At 32.1% G+C, this 23,185-nt stretch overlaps 2 long non-coding RNA genes across 2 annotated transcripts; one reads left to right on the forward strand and one right to left on the reverse strand.

Moving 5' to 3' along the window:
- Positions 1-2,412: 2,412 nt before the first annotated feature.
- On the forward strand, positions 2,413-10,034 carry LOC143222154 (uncharacterized). The gene is made up of 3 exons (XR_013012041.1): positions 2,413-2,824; positions 4,499-4,744; positions 9,732-10,034. It is a non-coding gene; the product is annotated as an uncharacterized LOC143222154 (long non-coding RNA).
- Positions 10,035-20,004: 9,970 nt separating this feature from the next.
- On the reverse strand, positions 20,005-21,580 carry LOC143224126 (uncharacterized). Its single transcript, XR_013013225.1, has 3 exons — positions 21,423-21,580; positions 20,390-20,574; positions 20,005-20,219 (listed from the first exon to the last, which is right to left on the reverse strand). It is a non-coding gene; the product is annotated as an uncharacterized LOC143224126 (long non-coding RNA).
- Between the last annotated feature and the right edge of the window lie 1,605 nt (positions 21,581-23,185).

Raw genomic sequence — 23,185 nt, forward strand, 5'->3', positions numbered from 1 at the left:
TTAGGCCACAATGATGTTCGCTATATTTTCCGTAAGAAGGGGGAACGAAATCTTCCAAAGAACACCAAAGATCTTCTAACATCTGTTGCAATAGATCATCAAGTTGTCTTTTTCCTTCTCTTAACACCATATATATACTTTTTAACTTTCTTTTGTATATGTTAATACACACGCACACATACATATATTCAGGTGCTTTTTATATATCTATAAATAAATGAGGATTTGATGACATTATTACTCTAAAATTTGCAGTTTTAAAATATTTATTATTTTTCTACAACTAATTTAGTGTTTGATGTATGGAAATAGTTTTGAGTTATCCGTTTATTCATTTTTTATCAATCGTTAGTTTGGAGTTATAAACGTATTTTTATCTGTACTAGGTTTTCATTAATTTCATTAAGTGTGAAGTCAAAGCTCTTCCAGACAGACAGATATTGCTCATTGAGTGTTTGTAGTACTCCACTTCATGGAGCCAATGGAAAACATAGATTTCCATAAAGCACAAATATTATTGTAGAGGAGATATATTGATAAATAATTATTATGAAAGTCTATATTTTTTGTAATTACATGTTTACTGTCTGTAGCTAAAATATGATAAAATCAATCTTTCCAACGAATCAAGATGTAAGTTTAAGCTCATCTTCAGAAATTATTTCAATCTGCTAGTAGTTAGGGCATTTATCCTGTGCCTAAAAATCCTACTTCTGTAGGGGATCGCCAAGCAGTAGGGGCAGGGAAGGGATAGAGACGATGATGTAACCAGAGACACTGAAGTCAAAGTTGCACAAAGTGTCACCAGAGAACATATTAATAGGCATAATACAGAAAAAGCACTGCTAGGCGTGATGGCATAATTCCACAAAGTGGAACCATATGGCGCCGTTGCTATGACAGGAGAACATGACAACGTAAGTTGTCAAAAAATGTGTTACTATGACCATGTTGTTAGGAAGACATAACAGGCGGAAGTTATTCAGAAAGTGGAAGCATTGATATAATACAAATCAACATAACATTATAGAAACATAGTCTTAAAACTAATAATTTTATCTACTTTCATAACCATGTGATCATTGTTTCGCTTTATAAGTAAATCATTAAATATAACTTACAAAGACTGACAGTCTTATAGGGCTGCAAACAGGTCTCAACAATTGTTTGTGTTTTGATTAATTAATTTATTTGTATTAAATGGGATTTACAAGGTAGGGAATGTTATCAAGAAGTGTATATAGATTTAAACTTGCATTTAATTTTGTACATTTTACAAAGTTTCCGCACTTTCATTGGATAGCATGCAAATTTCACCATTCTTAAATATAGAATGTGTGTGTTTTTCGTATAGCAAAGCCACAAAGGGCTATCTGCTCAGCCCACCAAGGGGAATCGAACCCCTGATTTTAGCGTTGTTTAAATATAGAAGCTAAAACTATAATAAGTATACATTAAATGTGTACTAAGTCATGCAAAAGCAATTGGCTGTTTTATTCAATATTTATAAACATATTAAGTATGATAAAACTTTCAGGAGTGCATTAAAAATGTTAGTAGCGTTATTATCCTATAGAAACATAAGTAATTGAAACTTAAGATGAGACAGAGGGATAATTTAACGTATGATAGTGAACTTTAAGTAAAAGGTAGTAAGAAATATTTCATCAATAGCACGTAAAAATGAAGATTATAATACAACAAGAAGCACTTATATAGACTTAAAATTGAAAGAAGGTAAAATTTATTTAAAGGAAGATCTGATATTTATATCAAAACAGTTATTATACAAAGCAAGATATTTAAAAAATAATAATCAAATTTCAAATTCGTATTTGTAAAAGGAATATTTTTATGAGAAAGTCACAAAAGAATGAAATAAGTAGTGAAAAAGATTTAAATAAATCAATAGAATTAAACGAAAAAAGTGAAATGCAATATACTTATCAAAGAGAATTAAAAGGAGCTTAAACAGAAATAAACATTTTCTGAAAGTTAATCACCACTGCTTACTATCTTCTCTGTGTTAGAGTGCTTGACTCGCAATTTGAGAGTCGCGGATTTGAATCCCCGTCACACTAAACATGTTCGCCCTTTCAGCCGTGGGGATTCTTCTAGATCACAAGTTATTGTAGATATACAGCTAATAAAAATTACACTTTAAAATAGCGTACAAAATTTTGAAAATATTATTTTATTTCTAAACAACGCAGAATGTTTTGTGAGTAAACCTTATAGACGCTATTACCAAATACGAGAATAGGGTTCAACAACGTTGATGTGTAACGGCCTTCTCTTCTTTTCTTTTTTTGTTTAGTAATCTGTAACGTATTTAATTACGATGGTTACGGAAACTGATATACTTGGGGCTGCAGCTTGTAGTAAATAAATAGTTGTTTCAAAAGTAAGCTCAACTACCTTGTATTAATCAAACAAGTTATCAAGTAAGGTATATCATTTCAAGTAAATTTACAGCAACGTATGCACGATAATGACTAATAAGGGTAGGTATGCTAAAGTACACAAGCCTGACAGGATGTGGACTCTTGCACAATAAGATAAACAAGAGTCATTGTTATGGAAACCTGTTCTAAGCAGTTAGCTTGTCAGAATCAGTTTCATATATTTCATTTTATATTTATATATTTGAAGGCAAATAAATAATTATAGGAAATACAATAACAGAAAATGAGATTGTCTGAATTATTATAAAAGTGACTACCAGAGAGCGATAACATATAAAGAAAATTTGGTATAAATTGACGAGGTTTGCTTGTGAAGAAAGAACCGCTAGTGTTTGAAGAATCAAACGTTTAACTTTGAGGTAAGAAAACATTTTTTGCATTAATTGATCCTTTTATTACTTATTCATTTGTTTGATTAATATTTAAAAGCTTAAAACACTTTCATATTCTGTTTTAATAACTGTTTCTTGTTGTTTCTTTCAATAGAAATTAGTTTGAAGCCTCATTACAAGAAAGATATAAATACTAGTAGAAGTTGTTATTAAGCTGCTAAACCTGCATTTCATACATTGTGCAACTGCCAAATTAAAAAAGAAAAATCTGTCTCTACCAATTCTGTATGTTTTATACTGTTTAACGTCTTAAACTTGTTGGAATACAACAGAAAAAGCAACCAGTTAACATTAGAAGACGTTGCTTTCTGGCTTAATCTTAAACCATTAGTCTGTTATAGTAAATAATCTCAAAGAGAAACTATTACTTTTAAGCTATGCTGTTACTTGCAAACCAGTTGTTGTAACGTGTTCTAACATTGGGTGGGTTATTTAAGATAACTTAATAAAAATTAATGCCAAGTTCAGTCTACGAAATAATAACTAATTGATTTATTTTTTCAGTGATCTAAATTCTACGCATCAGTTCACAACAACATTTTGACAGAAGTTCTGAAATTAAAGATATGCCTAACTTATAAATAAATCTGCTTACAGAATTTCCTCGCTAATCGAGCGGGTGAATATACGTTATAACGCTCACTACCAACAGTGAGTTGAACTAATCATTGAATGTTCGTACTTATAATGTGCCTTTATTTCTACATGCTTCAAAACATTTCTAAGTAATTGCATCGTCATCTCCTTTAGTTCCTTCAAGCAACTATCTAAAATAAAATATTAAAAATGTAGCTTGCACTAATATGTAACCAAATTGATTAAGTTAATACAACTCTGTACTACATTTCCAAGAGGTTTTTCTTTATAAAGTAATATATGGTAATCAGGTTTTAGTTGAAATCGTAATATTAAAATAACGTACGACGAAACTAGTCTTGAACAGTAAGAGGGGAAAGCCTCTCGATTCTCTTTACTTAATGACAAATATACAGTTCAAAGAATATTTGCCAAATACAGTCTTCTTTGAACTATATTACTGTACAACTCGGAAAAAGACTTTCAGTAAACCTTTACATAGATAATAAAAGATGACATAACAGATTTTATGTTAATCATTGACCTTTATTAAGATCTTAAAATAATTTGAATGGACAACCACATTACATTTATCTAGTGAGTGGTCAAATAAACTCTATCTGTTTGGCGTTCCTAAATTTGCATGTTTTTTCACTTATTTCACCACTTTTCGTATCGTGTAATAAATGTGACCACTCTTGCAAAAGGATACATAAACATTAAGTTTTAAAAAAATGTTGCAATGGTGCAAGTAGGTTAGGTAGTTGTTTCTCAATATGGAAGAAATACAGCGTGCGGTCTACTTGGTTACTATCATCATCACAGTTTTAACTTTCATGTCTGTTAAACTAACACATGACAAAGGTTGAAAAATCGAATAACTTAATTATTCTGTTTTACATCGCAAAGAACATACACAATAGATATAATGAAATTGATTGTTTTACAGCATATTTTATCACAAAGCAGTACCCGAAGATGACCGTGGTGGACAATTGTTCTAAAACACTTCTATGTGATATGTTATTAATTTTATTAAAACTGTCTTTTTTATTTAATTTTCAGAAAAGAGACTCGCTAAATGAGAAATCTTACCGCAGTCTGTCTGTACCCAAAAGTAATGGTCCTACTTATAGGACTAATGACCAACGTAAGTTATTGTGACAGAGACTGGGTGTTAATATTTGGCAGTTGTATTCAAAAACATATGGGTGTTCTATCCATCCTAGATGAAGATGTTCGTTGTGCTGGTTGGAATATGTTTCACAGTATTTCAGAAATGAAGTCGAAAGGATGTGTTCACTGTGATAAGTAATAAAATCTTTATATTCTGTATTATAAGCTAGTTCCTTTAACTTACCACGTAACAGTACGTATTGTTTAATTAACAGTAACTTATTATTTGATACTTAAGCTTTGTGATTAAGTTTAGTTAGTAAATTTTATTGTTTAATGTTTGGTTGATTGTTTTGTTTGTTTGTTTTGGAATTTCGCACAAAGCTACTCGAGGGCTATCTGTGCTAGCCGTCCCTAATTTAGCAGTGTAAGACTAGAGGGAAGGCAGCTAGTCATCACCACCCACCGCCAACTCTTGGGCTACTCTTTTACCAACGAATAGTGGGATTGACCGTCACATTATAACGCCCCCACGGCTGGGAGGGCGAGCATGTTTGGCGCGATGCGGGCGCGAACCCGCGACCCTCAGATTACGAGTCGCACGCCTTACGCGCTAGGCCATGCCAGGCCTGTTTGGTTGAAAAGCGTGAACCCTGAGAAGCTATATTAACGAATACTGTTATAATTAAGCTCGTCAGTCATAATTAAAACATAAATCGTGATTGTGAAAATAAGAGATGCCTTGATAGTCGTTAATTAAGTACTCAATTAACTCGACTGTAAGCGATCGTCTTACTTATCGTACGAAGTATAGTTACTTATCCAGTGTAAGATGAAAAATAAGTCCTGATAGAACCGTCATTTCTTTAATGTGTATAATCATTATTTAGAAAAATTAAGCTTTAGCATTTTGTTAAGTTAAATTTAAGAATTCTTAATCGATTATGTTAAGACTTAATTATTCGTATTGTTCGAGAACTAAATTGTAAATTATTTCTTAACGTGCCAACTGTCTATAGTAGTATACTGATAGGAGTGGATTAGCAGTTCGAAATGCTGTACGAACACACTTCGAGAATAATTTGTAGATATTTCAGTTATGGCTCGAAGTATCTTGAAACAACATGAATCTCAGCATCATCGGAGATCTAGAAAGCTCCTAGAACACGCTACAAAAAAATAAAAGTATATCATAGATGAATGGGAGAAAAATATTGACTTGGTGTTGGAAAAGGTCATTAACATGAATGTTGCCATATCAAAGTGTCAAAAAACAAAACAAAAAATCCTCCTTGATGTAAAGACAGCAACAGAAATTTAAAATGAAATTAGAATGATAAAATCAGCGATCTAAAAATTAAATTAATAGTTAGGTACAGTAGGCTTTTAATTACTAGCAAGATTACCATTAAAGAGGTTATGATTTAAGGTACCATTGAAATAAAAGCAGCTAAAATATGATAAATCTTTTAGTTAGTACGTTTGAAGTTGAAAAAGGCTACAAGATCTTGAGACACAGAATGAACTAACTGTTCGATGAAATATGTTAAACCTCAAACATTTGATCTATTTAATGAGATTTGCTTTTGTTTGTTTGTTGAGCATGATGGTACACACTGGGTTATCTGTGCTTTTCTTATATGCGACTGTGAAAATCTAACTTTTATCGTTATAAGCTTTCATAGTTACTTCTGAGCTATCGAAGACTTCATAACTTGGAATTATATAATTATTCTAGAATCATTACTCTTGGTAATTTTCAGACAAAAGCAACTAAAACTGAAACACTTATACTTGAATAATTTGTAAGTTATGTAAATAATGGAACTACGCTACTACTGTCGCAAGACAGTATCACAGAATATCATTCTCGAAGCCCTACTATGATAGAAATGGGAGAAAGGGAGCATTGGTGATGCCAGCAATGAACAATCGACCAAGGAACGTGGATTATTTTAACCTGAGACAAAACTTTGTTCCGCAGTTTATAGAACCAAATTAGAGAAACCACGAAACATGTTAATGATGTATGTATAACCTGCAATGTCTCAATAGTTGGCAATATATCTTGTTAACATTATCATCAATCTTTACAGCACCTTTAACCTTCCTAACACTTGTGCAATTTGCAGCCTACACTGCAGCTACAATTTACACAACACTTACAGCTTACATAGTATCTGTAATGTTTATAATATATTCTAAGCTTACATAGTATCTGTAATGTTTATAATATATTTTAAGCTTACATAATATATACAGCCGACACAGTATCTTCACATTCTATAACTAACATTAAGTTTAACGTCAAAGGAAGTTCAACGTTCAAAGTTACCACCAAAGATGTTTTCGTTATCCTTTCATAGCAAGTTAACAGGCAATTAGTAGCATGAAAAAAATAACAAGTCGTATCTTTAGGATAAATCTACTGAAGACGTAAAGATTTTTCTCAGTTTCCAAACATTAAAACCTGAATGCACAGTTTCCACACCTACATATGTAGTTATGTTTGAAAGGTAGCGACATACATACATATAGGTTTCTACACCTACATGTGTGTATGTCAGTGCCAGGAAAAGTTCCAGTGTCAGTGAAGAATGATGCTGCCGATATGACCAGAAATATCTTTATCTCACAGTCAAATACTCTAAAAAACAAATTTTTATATGCTCGAATTAGAGACTTAAATAAACACAGTAATAAATGAATTAACGAAGAAGACCGATGGCAGATAGTGCAGTCCATATTGCTGTCGGTGGGTTGTAGTGTAGAACAGTATCCTTGAAAAAAAATCGAAAGGAATGATGCAACAGTCAATGATGAACGGTCACTTTTAGTAGAACAAAAATCGCTTTACCTAGAATGCTTTTTTTCATCATTCTATAATCTTTCGACATTTGTACATTTAAGATATTTAAAGGGATTATATGAAATTGTTATACGGAATTTAATGTCGCGTAGAATAATGACGCCTAAGCTGTGACTAATACTGCGGAAAGAAAAAAAAAGTTACTGTTTACAGGCTAAAGTTTTTGTAAGTTTGTTTTTGACTTTATTTTTATGGTTCTCAGTAGAACGGAAGACCGTTACCACTTGAACTCACAGTAGGTTGTGTGTTTGAACCCACTTACTGGGATTTTGTAGCTCGTGCAAAGCTTGAACCGCAACCAGCTGCCGGGTTGGTGGTACCCTGACCTCTTTCAATTAGGCTTAGACAAACTACCATCCCATGCGATGTTCATCGGACGATTTTCTTCAGGTAACGATAAAGATCCTGAAAATATATCCTACTGCTCCTTTCTATTTTTATTTTCACTGACAAAGTCGTTAGATACCTTATTGCCACGAAAACAGTATACACTGCTGGCCAAAATCTTAAGGCCAATGAACATAAAGAAAAACTATGCATTTTGCTTTATTAGACTCAACCATTTATTTGAGTAAAGCTTCAAAAGATCAAAATAAGAAAAGGGAAAATAAAAATAAAAAACTTTTTTAGCATTGGCTTTAAGATTTTGGCCAGAAGTGTATTTCATGGAGTGTATTTGCATCTTTTCTGAAAGTTACTTCTAGACCTCACCATTTGTATGAAACCAGACCCTGAGTCCATCGTACAGTCGAACCATAGATAACGATACGGTAACCAAAATAACTATTAATTTCGATTTTTGATCACCCTGTTAATGAATAAAAGTGCGAAAAAGAACAACAAGAAAAATATCTTTGGGTTTACAAATTCCATTAATACTGCCTGCAATCTCATTCGGTAGGTTTGGTGTTTGCACAAAGCTACACGAGGGCTATCAGCGTTGTCCATCCCTAATTTAGTAATGAAAGACTAAATGGAAAGCAGCTAATTAGTATAACCCATCGCCACCCCTTGGGCTACTCTTTCACCAACGAATAGGAGGATTAACCATACTTACAACGCCCCCACAGTTGAAAGGGCGAGCATGTTTATTAGAATATGAATTCAAAACCGCGACTCTCAGATTACGAGTCGAGTGTCCTAACCATGATGATTTGGAAAAACCTGAGGTTAAATATTATGACTGTATGATATCATAAATTTGTATCCAGTGTAGTTGTAGTATATTAATATATTTCCAATAATTCGTTAATTCTAGGAAAATCAATTTTAAATCGTAATGGGGAAGAAGTTGGTCATTAATATAACTTTTAAAACCGCTCGAAAGCAGTTAATGCATGAATTTACCGTAAAATACGAAGCAAGTTAAAAATACGAGTCGACAGAAAGCTTAGAGTAGTGTTTCTTCTGATAACGATAAAATATCACAGTTTAGGAAATTAAAGGTCGCAGAATTGAGCTCTAAAATATCACATTCTCTTTTTGTAAGTCTTTTGATTAAAACATGTTAAATTGTTTTCCAAGAATTAGCACTTTTGTTACCGTGTGGCTATGGCATTTTGGTTATACAGGTTTATTTTGTTTAATTAATAACTTGAAGCCCACACATTGCTAAATCTTTGTGTTGAAAACACTATCGCATTTTCTCGAATAAAAACTTTTAACTTTTAAGCGTTGTACGCAAGCAACTTTAAATAGTTATTAATAATTGTAATTTCTTGAGCAAAGAATTTTAGTGTATTTGTTTTATAACTTGTAGACATAATATTAGTGAAGAAATGTGCAGTATTTTCGTATAAAGAAAAACATTTTATGGGGCTTCTGTCAATTTCAAAGCTATTTAGTTGTAAACGTGAGTTTTATATCAGGAGAAACTGATATTAAGTAGCTACATAAAAACTTGCGTACGCTTTAATGTAACAGTTGAATTGGTGCTATCAAATTATTAGTTAATACATAAAAATTTATGTTTGAAAGGTAGTAGAAGTGATGTTGCGAAACTACTAGGCTATTGTACATAAAACTGTCTGTGTTTGTATTATGGCAGGAAAAGTGATGTTGTCAAACTGTCAGATTAATAAATAAAATTGTGTGTTTGAAAAGTAATAGGGAAAGTTGCTTTATGGAAATGTCAGGCTAATGAACAAAACTGTATGTATTTTAAAGGTAAAAGAACTTGTGTAATTACCGAATGAATATCCAGAACTGTGAATGTACTTGTTATGCAACAGAATTAGGTTAGCAGTTAAATCTGTTTGTTTACATTCACTTAAAGAATCGTTATATTGAACACTACTTATTTTCTTTTTTAAGATATTTTTACTGTCGAGCCAACTATGACACTGTACAAAACTGTGGTAATAAACCTTTGGTAATGGAAGCAGCTGAAACTATCAGTAACTGTGCCAAATTATCACGTGGAGCATCCGACAGCATAGTCGACCAAGAAACAGTCAAATATGGAAGGAACGGTGGTAACTGTGCTAAAAAGTATCTTTGTAAGGTGAAATGCAATTATAACCCAAGAAACAACACTTGTTTGCCATCAAACTGTTAAGTTAATATTTGTATTATTTCTCTTGGTGAGGGATTAAAAGCACCTGTCTGGTTTTTTAATTCAGTGTTGGTAACAAATAAATACACACACACGCACGCACACACTGAAAAACTGAGTTTTTATACTTTAAACCACTTTATAAAAAGTAGCAAAAATAGGTTATTTTTGCCTCTTTTTTCATTATGCATCAAAATTAAATAAACATTCAATAGCTATTACAAATTGCGAGCTTTGCATAATTTATTTCATTATTTGAAAATATTCTATTTTCTCCTTATACGTATTTTTAAAGTGTTTCAAAAATGAGATACAAAAGACTTTTGTCCTTTATAACAATTCTCTATATAACAAAAAACAAAAACATGTATTTATATATTACCGTGTTATAAAGTGATAAGTAAGGAACTTCATAAAATTTTCAATTTGATGACCAGAAACCCTAAGAACATAGACGTTTGGAGATGATTTCAACGGGTAATGTTTGTTTGTTTTCTTGGGCTACTCTTTTACCAACTAAGATTGGGATTGACCGTCACATTATAACTTCCCCACGGCTGAAAGAGCGAGCATATTTTAGGCGATGGGTACTCGAACCAGTGACTCTCAGATTACAAGTCGAATGCCTTAACCCGCCTGACCATGCCGGGCGCGTTTGGATAAGTAAATTGTTACTTGAGCAATGAAAACTTTTTATTTTAAATTTGAACTCGCATGGAATCCAAGTATTCATATTGGCTACTTGTACAGTGGTACTTTTAACTTAATACAAGTGCAAAAGTAAACGACGTTTAACGTACGTTATTCTATATGAGTGCAGAACTACGACATTTATAGCAGTTACTTCAACAACATTAACATAAACAAATGCACAAAAATAACATTATGCTAATTCTTTAATTGTTTGTAGCGTCTAAATAACCCAATACTATAATATCTCAATACAAGTTGCAACAATTAGACCCAAAATTAAAATACACTTTGTACACGAAGCACGAGTTCACTCGTTGCATAACACTAGAAAACCAAAAATTTGCTACTGGAGAAAAGTCAAGTCCTCTAGGGTAATTCGATGGTACACGATCATAAATTGTTTGTTTGTTTTTGAATTTCACGCAAAGCTACACGACGGCTATCTGCGCTATCCTTCTCTAATTTAGCAGTGTAAGACTAGAGGGAAGGCAGCTAGTCATCACCACCCACCACCATCTCTTGGGCTACTTTTTTACCAACGAATAGTGGGACTGACCCTAACATTACAACGCTCCCACGGCTAAAAGGGCGAGCATGTTTGGTGTGACGGGGATTCGAGCCCGCGACTCTCAGATTACGAGTCGAACGCCTTAACCCACCTGGCCATGCCGGAGCCCGGTCATAAAACTGTAGTCAGAATTTTCCCCTCACTTCTACGTCTTGAGTTAATGTAATATATTAGTATCTTATTTGCACTGTGTTACATACCATGTAACCAATATAGTACAACAGATTTGTGCTGTGAAATTAAGTTTATTGGATAGTTTAATGGGTAAAAGACATACATTTTTGATAACTTCGAACATTTATTGTATTATATTGGCGCAAAATGCCCAACATATTGTTCACATATGCTATTTATTTGTTCTCGATATAATTGTAGTTAATTGAGCCACTCTTTCTTCCCGTCCACACTTACCTTCTCCGCCCGTGGATCACGAATTTCTCACGCGCTCAGTTTGCTAAAACATTCGAAAAGTCCATCGAATTAATATAAACAGGACAACGTCAAATGTCTCTCTCTCACTCAGTTGAACCCTTTGCTTCACTCCATGCACAATCAAAATAAAGTACGATCTTCCTTACATCATACCCGCGATGTATCAAAGAAACATTGGAACGTCTTGACTCTCGTTTACAACAATGAAATTTATTATCTGTCAGAAAAAAAAGTTTCAATTTACCGAAGTCACCATCAAAGTACTTCTCACTACAGCATAAAAGATACTTTACGTTTCTATAGAAATGTTAATTCACCAACAGAGGAATTAGGCACTGAGTATCATTCCAACGGAGAGTTTTTTTATAAACTCATCTAAAATTAATCTAAAACTGCACTTTTGCACTGAGCCATCAATTCCTGTTGTTCATGCTAAAAGCATAAAACTTATAAAATCATGTAGATCACCCTTGAGACCATGAAATATGGTTGAACATATATGGTGATTTAAAGGTCATTGCACTTTCGCTAGGCTTGCAGAGTGGGTATACCAAACATTGCTAATTTTTGTGTCTCTTGGACAGCCGAGATGATAAAAATCATTTTGTAAAGAAAAAATTCTCAGTAAGAGAAATTTACATTGCAAGGAAACGAAATATCGAGTATCAACCTTTAGTGCTCCTCGAAGTGTGTTTCTGCCTTTCTTTACATTAAATTGGGACTCGTGAAGAATTTTGTAAAACGAATGAACAAAGATGGTAATGGTTTCAAATATTTGTCTAACAAATTTCCAATAATCAGTGAAGTGAAATGAAAGGAGTTATCTTTGTTGGACCACAGATTTGGGAAGTGCTGATGGGTGATTATTTTGAAACACTACTCACTTAGAAAGAATTTGCTGCCTGAAAATCATTCAAACTTAGTGTCAACATTTTCTTAGGAAATCACAAAGATTAAAATTTTGTTGTAATGACTGATGAAACGCTCGAAAAGAAAAGGAAAATAGAGTCAAGGATGTCAATAAACACGCACTTCTCACACTCCCATTCAGACTTGTTTCCAAATGATCTAGGTACAATAAACAATAGGCATGGTGAGCACTTCCAGCAAGATATTTCTACAGTAAAACGGTGATACTAAGAATAAAAAAATCCTGTAATGATGGGAAATTACTCTTGGTTCTTACAACGTAAAACTGGAAAAATACATAAAAGTTGGAACAATGTCACGTAGATATTTTGTTATACAAAATAAAAAATAATACCATGATGAAAATTTTAAAAGTAGCCTGAATGAATTTTCGGTGTGTAATTTTATTTTACTCATTGCTGGTTTATTATTTGTTGTTTTGAAATATTATTAAATGTAATTATCAGTGAATAAATTAAATTATTAAAGATAATATTGTTATTTTTATTAAAATATTTTAATAAATCTACCATAACTCGAAAACTAGAGATGCTTAGTAATTTTCAACATGATTTTTAGAATAAGTATAGTTAAATTAATCAGAAACTGTTGCATTTTCTATAGTAGCAGAGAAAAAAATTTGTTAGTGAATGTAATCTACGGCAATTGTTCTTAATAATCACTGCCACAACCTTATTCGTTAATTTTCAAAGATGCACAGCTAACACATTGCGAGAAAGAAGGTAATTAGAGATTTCAGATGATAAACAAATAGAATTTGTACACATGTACACACAAGAAATTAACAAATTACGATGACAGCTAGTTTTTACATTTCTTGATACAATGATTTTAAAAATTTACTAATATATATATGTTTCTAATTATAGATATCCTTCGATTTACGAAAGTTTGGTTTGCGTTTTTTCGCTAAAACATTTTTCGGCGTGAATTTCGACTTGTGTTCGCATTTTTAGTTATAACAAAAATTTACGTAAAAATCATAAGAAAATTTGGCCTATCATGAAACAATTCTCCACTATTACAAAATTTAAATAACTAAAAAACTAGTTTTCTCTGTTATGATATCGAAATACCTCTAGTTACTAAGCTATTTTTCTATACCATATACTTCAAATTTATTTCTGATCTCTGGTCGTTCTTTTGGTCAAGTGACCTTCGAGGACTAGATACGTCCTGTACCTATATTCCAACACAGAGAGAGACATGGTTTTTCTTATATGGTGTATAAAGGTTGTGGCTTGAGCGAGGCTGAGGAATAAACAAAGCAAATTCTTTTCATTCATTCTACCCCTAACTACAGTTACTACGTAAGTCATCAGGTGGTTAAATATAGAGATCCATACACAAGGATTGAGTTATAACTAGTCAAACTTAACTCCTTTCAAATGGAAGGCTTAATAGTGAATTTGTATTTTTTAAGAGGAAAAATGTGAAGTACTACAATAATATTGGCAGTAATGTTATGTTAAACGAATATTTGGATTATTTAATGGCATACATGCTTAGACCTGGCATGGTATAGTTTTTAGGTATGGGTGGCGGTTTCGAATCCCTATTCAACTGGAGGGGCGTTATAAGGTTCGATCAATCCCACTATTCGGAGGTAAAAGAGTAGCCCAAGAGTTGGTGGATGACTAGTTTTCTTCCCTCTAGTCTTTCACTCCCAAGTTAGGGCTGGCTAGCGCAGCTAGCACTCGTGTAGCTTAGCGCAAAATTAATAAGAAACTAAACAAACCATACTTACACGATGAAGAGGACAATATTAATTACACTTCCCTGTGAAACACGTGCCTTGGAAGTATAATACTCCAGTATGTGCCTTTTAGGTTTACTATGCGTTTCCTATTTTCTAAAATGTGAGACAACAAGCAAATAGCACCCGTTGTTAATTTTAGTTGTTTCAATTTGTATCTTATATCGAGAAAGCAGGCGATATTGCATTTCTTATAATTAAAGCTGTCCATTATGGTTTCACTTGACCTAACAAAATTACTTTTTGTTAGCAGAAATATTCTGAAACCATTTTCAACTTTGTGAAGTTTTGATTCAATCTTTAATTTTTTTTCTAAAATTTTGCATGCACAACTAGTCAAATTGATTGGTTGGTAGCTTCATGGTTCCTTAGCTTGTTTTCTTTATTTTACAAACATAAGAATATTCGCGTGCTTTAAAGAAGTTGGAATGTATGCGGAATTGAACACCAAATTATATAATGGTGTTAAATGGTCAAACAACTTCTGAGTACCTTTATTTAGGAAAATGGCTAGTATTCTATCGTCGCGTGAGGCTTTATTTTTGGTTTGATATACAGATATAATTACTTCTGTTTTTGTTATCGCCTGTGTTATTTTACTTGCATTGTCATTATTGTTCACAATTTTGTGGATTTATTGTAGTTACTGGGAAACACGTTGTGTATATTTGTTCTATATATTCATTAAGTAAGTAAAAGTGGACGGCTTGACTGGATAATGAAAAACTATTATAATTTACGACGTTTCGACAACATTATGCAATCTTCAGTCATTACCCAGTCAAGCCGTCTTAAAACTTTTATTTTCTAAAAAAGTTGGTTTCTGCTAATCAAGTTTTAATTCGTTAATTATGTTAACATGGTGTGTTTACATGTTTATTTCCTTCTGTGTTTTAAAGGTTTTTCTTTAATTGCTCATTAATACAAATATCCAATATTAATACAATATCATTACTCAAATATCTAAAATGTATGCAATATTATCATACAAATATCTAAAGTGTATACAATATCATTAATACAAATATCAAAGGTATGTATAAGCCAAGGTGTATACAATTTCATTAATACAAATATCCAAAGTATGTACAATATCAGTATGCAAATATACAAGGTGTATATCAGAACGGCTGGTATGGTTATTAACACTTTTATTGAAAAGCAGAGAAACAACGTTTCGACCTTCCAAGGTCATCTTCAGGTTAACAAAGAGAGTTTGCAACTGACCGTTGCCGGACACGTCTCAGGGACGAGAGTAAAAAGGAGATACGGGATTGTAGGAGGCGTTGCAGTTGGATGTTAGGTTATTAATTAGTATAGGCATAAAGGTGTTTCTTTATATTGGTTAAATTTTGGTTTTAGTTGCTGTATAAGTAGGCTTCTTTGATTTTGCGTTCGTTTATATTTATTTCCCTACTTAGTATTTAGGAGTTTTTCTATGGTTATGTTGTGTTTATTTGATTTGCAGTGTTCAAAAACGTGTGAAGGTTTTATTTTTTTGTTCCTTGAACCTAGTTTCATTTTTCTGCTTATTTCTTCAATATAGAAGTCGTGGCAATTGTTGCATTGTATTTTATAAATTTGTCTGTTTGAATTTCGCGCAAAGCTACTCGAGAGTTATCTGCTTTAGTCGTCCCTAATTTAGCAGTGTAAGACTAGCGGGAAGGCAGCTAGTCATCACCACCCACCGCCAACTCTTGGGCTACTCTTTTATCAACAAATAGTGGGATTGACCGTAACATTATAACGCCCCCAGAACTGAAAGGGCGAGCATGTTTGGTGCGACCGGGATTCAAACCCGTGACCCTCGGATTACGATTCGAACGCCTTAACACGCTTGGCCATGCTGGGCCCTATTTTATAAATAATGTTACTGTTGTGTTTGCCAGTGAAGTTTTTACATAGTATTTCCTAGAAAAAAACTCTAGCGGGAGACCTCACTTTTATAAAACTTGTTATGCGCGTCAGTTGGCTGGAAAATGTAATAAGAAAATTACTGTTAGTGCTCTGAAACCTGTCACAGCATTCGAAGAACACCTCAGTCGTGTGATTATTGTTTGTGTTAAGCCAAAAAGATAACATTTGTTTAGGCACTTTTACATGCTATGTAATTTTATTATCATAAGGTTATTTGTATTAATTGTGTTATATATTGTCATAATTTTGTAAATTGTATAATTCTTTCACAATATATTGTATTTAATGTATTGTTGTCCATGTATTTATATATATATGTAATATCTTAGTTTAAAATTGTTTAACGTCAATTTTTAATTCTCTAAGGAGAGAGGTGTAACAGATTTACAATTATACATTTAGTTTAATACGTACGCTTGTTTCAGTGTAGTTTTCTCTTTTGCATGTGGCTGTATTCTTGACTGTGTGTTGCGCCAGTCCTGCCTTTTCTCGAAATTTGTAGCATATTCTTGAGAGTAAGAATCAACAATATTTGTTTTACTAAAAGGCAAGAACATTGTTGAAACTTCAAGAAACTCGCTTGATTCGTATAAATACAGCTAAGCGAGAGACAGTAACAGAGTATCATGAGTCTGCTACAGTCAGTATACTATAGGCTTCGGAAGCCATGATTGTGATTAACGCCTATTAATCGGAAAACTACAGAATTGGACTAGGAACGTTTGTAGATTTCGAACATTATAAAGCATTTAACTCCAGTGAATTAACTTAGGACATTAGTATTTCCACGAAGACATCTGATGTTGTCGCCGGTGAAACTAACAGGTACTTCAAGCTTAGCCAGCTCTCGAAAGAAGTGTGCATGTGTATCAAGAAAGAATTAATTTGCTCTTTATGAACGTTAATAAAAGATATAGTTCCAGACCAGATATAAGACTCAGTATTATTTATAATTTTGTAAAACGCTTGTATATAAACCATCATTTGTGATAACTACTAATAATAACCATTATCATAAATTGGATTTTTTTTATTGTATAACAAAATATATTTGTGTTAAAAAGAAAATTGTGTGTATCAACCTTGTTGGCAAATGTCATAAATTTAATATATATTGACATTTAATTAACTTCTAAATTAAAATTAAAATTTACTGCTGCTTGAAATCTTAATATATATTATACGTAACACAATAAACCAGAGACTTGTTTGAAATAAACAGTGATACGTAACAGAGGATTGTGCTTAGAATATTTGTTTCATACTTGCATAGAAGTATTTTTTACTACAACAAAATTCTTCAATTTTCTCTAAGAGTGAAAGACTAGTTATGAGTTTAGGTATCATGATGACAACACATGTTCAGTCGTCATTCCTGGTGTTGTGTGTAATACAAAATACAACTTTTATCTCATTTTATTTCATGCATTTTAATTTAGTAAATGTATAATCGCAATCTCACTGCAAACTCAAATCTTGAACTCTCATATTCACAGTTTAGGGCACTCTTTACCCTATGGAAAAAAAAAACTACGTCAAAAATTATACCCAATATGAATTTCTGAATTTTACTGATTAACATTGATAAGTTCTAATAAAAAAATATTAAATCTAATTTAAGCAAAAGAAGAGCTGTTTATGGTGAAATGTTGAAATATCTGCCGCTGTTGTCACAGGGAAAGTAAACTGTTTTATACCTTTTATATATACTATTATCAGCTGAACTGACCTAATACTTAACTGACTAATCCATTCTAAACTTTATCGTATTCCCAAGTTTGGTTATGGTAAACAATCTCTGATTTGGAATTGTATGATATTCTTCACTGTTCTTTATTTTCATTGCACCATATGGTGCTTTCGTGTGAACTACACTTTGTAAGTATATTTTTCTTAATTTACAGGTTATATCACCATGATGAAAACGAGAGTTGTTGAATAACTAGTTTACTCAATAACTAGATGTGTTGTTGCTCCCTTGCTTGGTAAGATAAATAGCACCTCTTATTAAGTTTCACCTCTTACTCAGATACGTTCTTAGAAAAATGTTGAAGTAATACTTGAAAGAGTTACTACCTGAAGAAAAGCGTTTCCAGATTCTGGTGAATCAGTTTTTTCTATTGACTAGTGTTCGCATACAATTTGTCACTGCAAAACATTTTAACAGCCTCGTTTCGCCAACGCGTATTTGATCAAAGCAAAGCTTTATAATTTATCTGTACAAACATATTTACAAGACTAGGAGCCAGTTTCAGCTTTTGATTTAGTACAGTAGGTATTCATTGAATACTCCGTTAATGAAGACATCAACAGCTATTCTTTCAAGTGGTATTCCAACATCATTCTTTTGTAGTTCATCACATTGTTTTCACAACACATCACATGGTCATTATCTTCTTGCTGGAATTATTTTTTGTATCTATTCGTTTCCTGAACAGAGTATTATCAGGTAGTTTATTTTTGTTTATTCTTCTGCGTATATATCTTAACCGCTCACAATACCTATAAGTATTATGCTAACTTTTCTCAAGGTCAATAACCAGTATGTTAAACCGATTTAAAAAACTATGTTAATCTAAGTAACCATGTTAATCTCTCACAATACTTATGAGCATCTTCACTAGAAGGCCTACTGGACGAATTGTGAACAACTTTACAGTTTTTATCACGAAAACTTCATTTTTAGAAAAAAAAATCACTTTTATTTTTAGTTTCTGGAGTAGCGTTTTGTTCCATCACGAAAATGAATTATACTCGTTTGTCTTTAAGAAAATCTTGCTGTTCCGTACAGTTTCTGGCGTATCTGTTTCTCCATACTTAAAGGTTGAAGACTCCTTACATAGAGTAACACTATTTCCTTGAAATTCAACTTGTTGTCCATCTATGTAAATCTTGTTCTTCGACCATTATGAATGAGATGTAAAAGTCTGTGCACAGCTAATTACTTCAAGCGATGTGAGTGAGGAGCTACAACAGTTCTCATGACACTTGTTTCTTCTAGACGTAAGAGGGTGGATTTAGTTCACGTTAACAACTAAGAGTCTAAGTCTGTTGGCTGATACAGAAACTGATTAAATTCATCTGTCTCGCTGGTATTGCAGGTGGTCCAGTTTAGCAGTCTTTATTTAGTCGATTTCAGTAGTTTGAATTTTAAGCCTACGGTTGCGACTTCTAAATAGTTTCTCGTTCTTTAGCAACATTCCTGTTATTATTGCATGAAAACATCTTTAGCCACAGCAGTTTCCTAATCAGTAAATTGTATTTATTGAATAATATTAGTGTTATCACTTTCATCCACTTCTACAGCCTTCAGTATATTTCTAACTATTACTTCAATGTCTCCTTTTTGTCTTTTTACTTGTTATTCATGTTCTTGTCCTTCAGTATTTATCTATTGAATTTTAAACTTTATTTTTACTTTAACTAACATTTTAATTGTTCTGTTCCACACTTCCTAAGATTTGATGTCACGTTACTCTCATATGTGCTGATTTTAAATGGAAGATTAGTGTTTATTCCCAAGTATACATAACCACACGAACACTCTTTTGTTCTTTATATATTTTTGTGTGTATGTGTATATATACTTGGTACATATATATGTACGTGTGTATATAAATGTTCTTGTTTATTTATTAATAATAATAAAAACAATACCTTGCCGGTGAGTTTACCAAATTAGTTGGAGAAGCTAGCAGTAGTAGACTATTGAGAAAAAACTGAAGTTTTCCAGATATAAGCATTATGAGCTAAACTCGTTTAATTCAGAACAAAATTACATTACAGCTAGGTGACCTTGGATTCGAATTACAGTTTCGAAATGAATGTCATATTATCAATCAGTCATCGTTTATTTTCCACTCTTTAGCATCCGTTGTTTAAGAAAAGCCAAATTGGGGAAACCCTCTTTGTAGTGGAAGATGTAGTCCGGAAGATCAACCCCTACGGCTCCTACAACACGTTAAACATTTATTCTGTCATCATTGTATAAATATATTTTTCATTATTTAAAACTGCTTTAGAAACTATTATTAAAATTTACCCTCTTTCACACCCAACTGTAAGATATTACGTTAAAAATGAATTATTCAAACAATATAAATATAATTTTTAAAACTTACCTGTTCTCTTGATAGGTTGGTTCAATCTTAGGCTGCTTGGGTAAAACATAAAATCTTCAAAACTTCCATCATTGTTGGTCCAAGAATCACGACCTTGGGCAGGAGGATAGCCAGTAACATAGTTCCAAGATAGGATGACGAAAGTCAAGCAAAACACAAACTGTATTGGGGAAAGTTTCATTTCTCTATTGGAATAAAGTGAAGGAAGTTCATTATTTTATTAAAAGTGCTATGAAAACTTCATGCTACTTAAAAGTGTTCTATTTCATTCTTGCTACTGTAGCGTAAAGTTTTTTGCTGATCATTCGAAACCATGAATAACAAAATTAACAGTTTAAAATAACTCTTTTTTTTTGTTGTTCTTTTGAAATCTCCTGTAAACAGCAAGAAATTAATATGGTTTTCCCTAGATTGTTTAAAACGCAAATAAACGAAATGAGATATCTGCATTGTGTCCACATCGAAGGTAAAAGATCCCGGATTTAAGTGTTATAGGTCTCACAAGTTATTGTGTAGCGACCAAAAACTTTAAGGATAGTGTGTTTAGTGAGATAAATGCTGTAAAACTAAATTAAAATGCTACAGTCTTCCGCTATCTATAACACCTAGCTAGAGTATTCTAGTAAATATTTCTGTAAAATTAAATTAAGAGTGCTCCTGTTTTCGGGTATTTCTGTAACACTAAACCAAATTGTTCAGTCAGTCTTTTGGTATTTCTATAAAACTAAGCTAGTGTGTTCCAGTAATTCCGTATTTTTATAAAATTAGATTACAGTGTTCAGCAAGAATTTTGGTAGTTTTTATAAAATTAAACTAGTGTGTTTCAGCTAGTATTTCTATGAAACTAAGCTAGAATATTCCAACCGGTCTTCCAATATTTTTGTAAAACTAAACAAGCATGTTTTAGTCTTCAAATAAAATTAAACTAGAATTTTCAGTCAGTTTTTCAGTACTACTAGTTGTTCAATGTGCAAAAACATCCAAAATCTGGGTCAGCTTTAGTAAATAATTGAAATGAAAAAAGCTTACTTACCAGGTTTTAGAAGCGTCTCAGAAACAAGAACCCAAATTGTCGGAAAGATTTGTATGAACAGATGCTTCGAAAAGGAATTGATAACTTTTTATGAAACAGATCCTATAGTTCTGAAACTTCTATTTCTAAAGATGAGCAACAACATTATTTATAGTTAACTGTTCTGTCAAATCACCCCATATTCCCCTTATCAGTGTTCATGTAATCGCTTGAAAGCTTTGACCAATCACAGTTTCGCTAAGGTTTTACGTCATGATGACAAAATAGTTTAGCGAATACTGTATTTTCCATTATACTTAAGATAAAAGTTTTTTGATGACGGAAGAGATGGGTAAATTGTCTGATATACAACTGCTGAAGTAACAGAATTATAGTTATTTTATCGAATTACGAGAGTCTTCACTAAAGTGCTTTGTCGCCACTCAGGTAAAGATAGTGAAACTGAATTTATAAACTATCACATTTTACCTAATCTTAAGTTTTTAAAATGCAGACTAAACAGAAATACATGAAACAAAGAAATAGTGAAATAACAAGTTTTTTTTTTGGTCTTGAAACCAAAACCAAACATATGTATAACTTGGATAATCTTAACACTATATCTAGTAGTTACAACATACAACTTCTCTATTTTTGTCATAAATGTCTTTGAAATTACGTAATGATTAATACATTGTTTTATAAGTGAAATAATTAGGCAATGCAAGTTGAATATATATAGCTCCTTTAAACTGTAATAACACCAAGTTCAAATAACGTGAATTTTTGAGACTTTATAAATTCTAAACAAAATTTATCAACAGTAGTGACTAATATAAAAACATATCATGTTTTCATGTTTTATTTATATATTTTCAACTGGTGTGCTTTATAACAAAGTCAGTCAGTTCTACCATTCTTTTAATAGTGGAATGTTCGGGTGGTGTTTCTGCCAACTAATCGTTTTCTTTCTCGTCCACAGTTGAAAATTAGAAGCAGTTATGTATGAACCATAGATATCTGTATTCTGGTCATTCAGTCCATTGTGTCCAGATGGTTCAAATAAACAATTTTTTGGGAATTTTAAAGAATCCTAACGAAATCTGAAACTACATTTACGTAATACTATTATCATTGTTTGTTGTAGAAAGAACAAAACAGAATGGTAAGTTATTTTCAAAAGTGCACGAAAGAAGTATTGTCTAATTCTCTTGAACACTTAGTTTTGTATCAATTCAATTTTAAAGCAGAAAATATTTTCATTAGGAACTGAAAATCTCTTTGTGACTAGCAGTCGTTTCTTTCTATTTTATTATTTGTAAGCTGAGAAGAAATATTGATTTTGTAAAGCAATTTGACTTCGTATAAAGCATATTACGTATTTGAAGAAGTATAGTGATCCTAATCCATTATGAAACAATATGTGAAAATAAAGTATCTATCAAATTATGATGCTCCAATTTTATATATAAAACGATAAACAAGTGTAACATATTTATAGAATTATGATTATCCCACCTTACGTGAAATAATACGTACTTATAATCCAATTCTATATCGAACAGAAAACCTAAACAATAGTTTTGCTTCCTCACTCTGCATTAAACAATAAATGCGAAAAATATATTTATAAAGTTTTAGAGTTTCACTTCATTTATAACACTAAACGTATGAATTGCATTTATGGAATTATACTTGCCCAACTCCACATACATTACTATTCAAAAGTGTTAGGAAAAAAGAATATTTTGTAATTCTTCCATTTCATTACAGAATGTAAATTT

The sequence above is a fragment of the Tachypleus tridentatus genome, chromosome 8 (assembly GCF_004210375.1).
Source record: "Tachypleus tridentatus isolate NWPU-2018 chromosome 8, ASM421037v1, whole genome shotgun sequence".
In the NCBI taxonomy this organism is placed as follows: domain Eukaryota; kingdom Metazoa; phylum Arthropoda; class Merostomata; order Xiphosura; family Limulidae; genus Tachypleus; species Tachypleus tridentatus.